Genomic DNA, 7,436 nt, shown 5'->3' with positions numbered 1-7,436 from the left:
TGGACAAAGCTAAAGTTGATGCAATTGAGAAAATGCCATGTCCTAAAGATATCAAAGGTATTGGTAGTTTCCTCGATCATGCTGGTTTCTGTAGGAGGTTTATTAAAGAATTCTCTATAATTTCTAGGACTCTTACAAATCTTTTACAAAAGGATATTCCATTTGTTTTTGATGATGATTGTGTAGAAGCCTTTGCAACACTTAAGAAAGCCTTAATTTCTGCACCCGTTGTTCAAACACCTGATTGGAACTTGCCATTTGAAATTATGTGTGATGCTAGTGACTATGTTGTTGGTGTTGTTCTAGGACAAAGAGTTGATAAGAAATTAAATGTTATTCATTATGCTGGTAAAACTCTAGACAGTGCTCAATGAAATTATGCTACTACTGAAATAGAAATCTTAGCATTGGTGTTTGCTTGTGGTAAATTTAGATCTTACATTGTTGATTCTAAAGTGATTGTTCACACCGATCATGCTGCTATAAAATATCTTATGAGTATAAACTATGTCATATAGTACAAAACCCCATGAGTATAAACTGTGTCATATAGAGAAAATATACTCCAAAAGCTTACGAGTCTAAACTGTGTGATATAAAATAAAGCAAATATACTCCAAAACCTCATGATTATAAATTGTGTCATAAAAAGAAATATTACCCCAACAACTTATGAGTCTAAACTGTGGTGAAAAAAAAACATAAATCATAAAACTTACTCCATACCCTCAAGAGTATAAACTGGGGCACAGACAAAAAAAAACACTTCAACGACCTACGAGTATAAACTGTGATGCAAAAATAAAATCGTCAAGCTACTCCATACCATCAAGAGTATAAACTGGGGCATACGAAAAAATACTCCAACAACTTATGAGTCTAAACTGTGATGCAAAAAAAACACACCAAACATACTTCAATACCTCACGAATATAAACTGTGGCATATACAAATCACTCGAGTTAAAATGCGAGTATAAAGTGTGGTATAAAACATATATCACTCCAATAACTTACGAGTCTAAACTATACCATATACCAACAATACTCCAATACCTCACGAGTATAAACTATGGTATAAAACATATATTACTCCAATAACTTATGAGTATAAGTTGTAACTTAAAAGAAACATATATTCCATACCCTCAAAAGTATAAACTAGGGCACACAAAAGAAAACTCCAATAAACTTATGAGTCTAAACTATGATATAAAAAAAGATTAATCATACCGTCATGAGTATAAATTGGGGCACACAGAAAAATACACTCCATACCCTCAGCAGTCTAAACTGGGGCACCCAAAAAAAATACACTCCAATAAACTTACGAGTCCAAACTATGATAGGAAAAAATATTACTCCATACCCTCATATGTATAAGTTTAGGCTCATAAGTATAAACTAGGGTGGCATTTATCAAATTGTGTATCATATGGTATCTTTTGAAAGATGTCACCAAAAACAAATGTTACCTGCCAGAGGTTGATGAGTAAAAGTAGCTAGCCTCATGAAAAAAAAAGAACTGAATGAAATCACCCGGGTGTTCGAAAATATAAACCATTGACATCATGCAAAATAAATCATACTAAATAGACACTCCAAGCTTTATAAGAATAAACTATTAGTTTCATATATTCGGAAAATTAATGCTCTATGCTATGAGCACAAATCATTTGCTTCACGAGGATAAACTGAAACCTCATATTGCTCCAATGCTATATGAGCCTAAACTATAAGCTCCAATGCTATATGAGCCTAAACTATAAGCGTCATGTGAAATATTTGTACGCACATACAAAATGCTCTAATGCTATATGATGCTAAACTATAAGCATGTTTTATTAATGTTGAATTTGATCCAACCTTCATGAGTTTAAACTCCTAAGTATTAAGCTGTGCACTCCAAAAAAAAGTTCCGAGCCTAAATTGAAATTAAAAAAATGCACTGTATGGATAAAACTGCACAACCACATAGCTGGCACACAATTGATTAAAAATCACAAGCCCATATACTCACCGGCAATGCTATAAACACATGAAATATGCATAATCAAGTTTCGAGCTCTGGGCCTGAGTCAAAAAAATAATATTCTCTTCGAACCCAGACCTCGAGGGGCATCTGTTGACATGGATTTTGACCAAGATAAAATGAAATGGATAAACCGTATAAAATATTAAAATATAAATACAAAACGGCAAAAATATGTTTTATCATGAAAAAATGAATTATAAATATAATCAACCGCTCAAATTAAGTACTGAAAAAATAGGCATATGATATATTTTTGAACGTCGATAATGCACACATTAAACTGACAATTATAAAATGTGACGAAACACATTAGATTTTGTCATGAAGAAAATATAGAGGACACAAGGCTCGCACGCATGCCGTCACCACTAAACGGCAAAAAATACAAACATAAAATTGTCATGAGGGATGCTAAGATCATCAAAATGTTGACTATATGATAAATGTCCGGCTTTGTTCCATCAACGAAATGAACTATTGAATCGGCGCATAAAAAAATACATTACGCTAATGAAATATACGCGCGGTGTACTTGGTCAAATATTCATCTGATTCTGGACCTTGAGTTTGCATGCAAAAATAATTAACATGCACACCCTGACCCTAGGCCTCAATGAGCCATTAATATATTAATTAGGTTTAGTGGCCCATTAAAAAAATACAGCCACGTTGCATGGCTCACTGGTAGAAAAAGAGGCTTCCGTCCAGCCCCATTAGTCGCGAAACTGTAGGAACCGCGACTAATGAAGTCTTTAGTCGCGGTTCGGCAGACGAACCGCGACCAAAGGCCTGGGCCCATGGCGCTCGGTGGCCAGCTGGTGCAAGTGAGGGGCTTTAGTCGCGGTTGGCCAGGCCAACCACGACTAAAGGTGCCCAAAGGCCTTTAGTCGCGGTTGGCCAGGCCAACCGCGACTAAAGCTCCTCCCCTATATATACCAGTTCAGCATGCTCACTTAGCCATTTGGGGCCACTTCTCTTCACAAGCTTCACAAGGGGGTGTAGGTTTGCTTTTGGTTCCTCTTATGCACACAAGGTGTTTGATGAAATGCCCCAAGAGGGTGAAACAAACATGATATGAAGTGTTGGAGCCACACTTGAGGTTCCTCATTTATTTTTTCCTCCTCGATCGCGGTTAGCAACTTGAACCTTTCATGCATGTGTGTCATTGATAAAATATGCATGTGTGTTGTTCATTGTTTAATTTCTATTGTTTATAGCTAGTTAGTTTAACAAATGCATGATGGTTAATTATATATTTTATATTATAATAATGCAGATGAATCGGCAATGGATGTACGGTAACCGACTCTCCCGCGAGTTCACTACGGGTTTGAAAGATTTCCTCGTAGTGGCTAATGCGAACAAGCAGAAGGGTTTTGTTATCTGTCCATGTGTTGACTGTAAGAATCAGAAGGGTTACTCTTCCTCAAGAGAAGTTCACCTGCACCTGCTTCGGCACGGTTTCATGCCAAGCTATAATTGTTGGACCAAGCATGGAGAAAGAGGGGTTATAATGGAAGAAGATGAAGAAGGGGATGATTTCATCGATGAAAGCTATCTTGCTCATTTCGGTGATACTTTCATGGAGGATGCTGAAGGTGAAGGGGAAGGTGAAGGGGAAGGTGAAGGTGAAGAAGAGGCACGTGATGAGACCGTTGATGATCTTGGTCGGACCATTGCTGATGCACGGAGACGCTGCGAAACTGAAAAGGAGAGGGAGAATTTGGATCGCATGTTAGAGGATCACAGAAAGTCGTTGTACCCCGGATGCGATGATGGTCTGAAAAAGCTGGGCTGCACACTGGATTTGCTGAAATGGAAGGCACAGGCAGGTGTAGCTGACTCGGCATTTGAAAACTTGCTGAAAATGTTGAAGAATATGTTTCCAAAGAATAACGAGTTGCCCGCCAGTACGTACGAAGCAAAGAAGGTTGTCTGCCCTCTAGGTTTAGAGGTTCTGAAGATACATGCATGCATCAACGACTGCATCCTCTACCGCGGTGAATACGAGAATTTGAATGAATGCCCGGTATGCACTGCATTGCGTTATAAGATCAGAGGCGATGACCCTGGTGACGATGTTGAGGGCGAGAAACCCAGGAAGAGGGTTCCCGCCAAGGTGATGTGGTATGCTCCTATAATACCACGGTTGAAACGTCTGTTCAGGAACAAAGAGCATGCCAAGTTGTTGCGATGGCACAAAGAGGACCGTAAGTCGGACGGGGAGTTGAGACACACCGCAGATGGAACGCAATGGAGAAAGATCGACAGAGAGTTCAAAGATTTTGCAGCTGACGCAAGGAACATAAGATTTGGTCTAAGTACAGATGGCATGAATCCTTTTGGCGAGCAGAGCTCCAGCCATAGCACCTGGCCCGTGACTCTATGCATCTACAACCTTCCTCCTTGGTTGTGCATGAAGCGGAAGTTCATTATGATGCCAGTGCTCATCCAAGGTCCGAAGCAACCCGGCAACGACATCGATGTGTACCTAAGGCCATTAGTTGATGAACTTTTACAGCTGTGGGGCAGACCTGGTGTCCGTGTGTGGGATGAGCACAAAAAAGAGGAATTTAACCTACGAGCGTTGCTTTTCGTAACCATCAACGATTGGCCTGCTCTTAGTAACCTTTCGGGACTGTCAAATAAGGGATACAATGCATGCACGCACTGCTTACATGAGACTGAAAGTGTACATTTGCCAAATTGTAAGAAGAACGTGTACCTTGGGCATCGTCGATTTCTTCCGAAAATTCATCCAGTAAGAAAGAAAGGCAAGCATTACAACGGCAAGGCAGATCACCGGCCGAAGCCTGCGGAACGCACTGGTGCTGAGGTATTTGATATGGTCAAGGATTTGAAAGTCATCTTTGGAAAGGGTCCTGGCGGACAATCAGTTCCGAAGGGAGCTGACGGGCACGCAGCCATGTGGAAGAAGAAATCTATATTCTGGGAGCTAGAATATTGGAAAGTCCTAGAAGTCCGCTCTGCAATCGACGTGATGCACGTTACGAAGAATATTTGCGTGAACCTCCTAAGCTTCTTGGGCGTGTATGGGAAGACAAATGATACAAAGGAAGCACGGCAGGACCAGCAACGTTTGAAAGACCCTGATGACCGGCATCCGGAATGGTTTCAAGGTCGTGCCAGCTACGCTCTGACCAAAGAAGAGAAGGTCATCTTTTTTGAATGCCTGAGCAGTATGAAGGTCCCGTCTGGATTCTCGTCCAATATAAAGGGAATAATAAACATGGCGGAGAAAAAGTTCCAAAACCTGAAGTCTCACGACTGCCACGTGATTATGACGCAATTGCTTCCGATTGCTTTGAGGGGGCTCCTGCCGGAAAATGTTCGAGTAGCCATTGTGAAGCTATGTGCATTCCTCAATGCAATCTCTCAGAAGGTAATCAATCCAGAAGATCTACCACGGTTACAGAACGATGTGATCCAATGTCTTGTCAGTTTCGAGTTGGTGTTCCCGCCATCCTTCTTCAATATTATGACGCACCTCTTGGTTCACCTAGTCGAAGAGATTTTCATTCTCGGTCCTGTATTTCTACACAATATGTTCCCCTTCGAGAGGTTCATGGGAGTATTAAAGAAATATGTTCGTAACCGTGCTAGGCCAGAAGGAAGCATCGCCAAGGGCTATGGAAATGAGGAGGTAATTGAGTTTTGTGTTGACTTTGTTCCTGACCTTAAGCCGATTGGTCTTCCTCGATCGCGGCACGAGGGGAGACTAAGTGGAAAAGGCACGATCGGAAGGAAATCAACGACATGTATGGACGGCCATTCTCTGACTGAAGCACACCACACTGTACTGACCAATTCCAGCTTGGTGGCTCCGTACTTTGAGAAACACAAGAATATTTTACGCTCGGACAACCCGGGGAAGCCTGAATCCTGGATTAGGAAGGCCCACATGGAGACTTTCGGCAGTTGGTTGAGAAAACATTTAATGAATGACAATGATGTTGTAGATCAGCTGTACATGTTGGCCAAGACACCATCTTCGACTATAACGACTTTCCAAGGGTACGAGATAAATGGGAATACATTTTACACGATCGCCCAAGATAAAAAGAGCACCAACCAAAACAGTGGTGTCCGCTTTGATGCAGCAACCGAGAATGGGCAAAAGGTCACATATTATGGTTACATAGAGGAGATATGGGAACTTGACTATGGACCCTCCTTTAAGGTCCCTTTGTTCCGGTGCAAATGGTTCAAGCTAACAGGAGGTGGGGTAAAGGTGGACCAGCAATACGGAATGACAATGGTGGATTTCAACAATCTTGGTTACCTTGACGAACCATTCGTCCTAGCGAAAGATGTCGCTCAGGTTTTCTATGTGAAGGACATGAGTAGCAAACCGAGGAAACGGAAAGATAAGAAAACGATCAGTACATCATGCGATGATCCAAAGCGCCACATTGTTCTTTCAGGGAAAAGAAACATCGTGGGAGTGGAGGACAAGACAGACATGTCAGAAGATTATAATATGTTTGCTGAAATTCCGCCCTTCAAAGTGAACACCGACCCAAGCATTAAGTTAAATGATGAGGATGCTCCATGGATACGGCACAATCGTAAGCAAGCAGGGACACAAGGGAAGAAATGATGTGTAATAATTTATTGTACCAAACTTTGTTGAATGGATCATGTGAATTATATTACCCGTGATGTGTTTGGTGTCCATTTTCAAATGATTCGAGATACCACTGATGATACATGAAATTTGGAGTGATTTAGTCATACTCCTGCCTAGGCGTATAATATGCATACTCGTAGTCTTCATAGCCGCCGCCGTTGTACTGGTAGTCGTCGCCTTCTAAGTTGCCGCCGTCGTCGTCGCTGCTGTCGTCGCTGTCGTACTCCTGCCTAGGCGTATAAAATTTTGAATTGAATTAGTTTTATTTTTCTGAATTTTTTGATATATTATTTGTATTTTTAACATTTTGAATTGAATTAGTTTTATTTTTCTTAATTTTTTGATATATTATTTGTATTTTTAGAATTTTGAATTGAATTAGTTTTATTTTTCTGAATTTTTTGATATAATATTTGTGTTTTTAACATATTGAATTGAATTAGTTTTATTTTTCTGAATTTTTTGATATATTATTTGTATTTTTAACATTTTGAATTGAATTAGTTTTATTTTTCTTAAGTTTTTGATATATTATTTGTATTTTTAGAATTTTGAATTGAATTAGTTTTATTTTTCTGAATTTTTTGATATAATATTTGTGTTTTTAACATATTGAATTGAATTAGTTTTATTTTTCTGAATTTTTTGATATATTATTTGTATTTTTAAGATTTTGAAAAAGAAAAAGTATTTTAAAAATACCTTTAGTCGCGGTTGGCCTGGCCAACCGCGACTAAAGGTCGTTGCGCGC

Source organism: Triticum aestivum, chromosome 5B (assembly GCF_018294505.1).
Source record: "Triticum aestivum cultivar Chinese Spring chromosome 5B, IWGSC CS RefSeq v2.1, whole genome shotgun sequence".
Classification (NCBI taxonomy): Eukaryota; Viridiplantae; Streptophyta; class Magnoliopsida; order Poales; family Poaceae; genus Triticum; species Triticum aestivum.
This window is presented reverse-complemented; position numbering follows the sequence as displayed.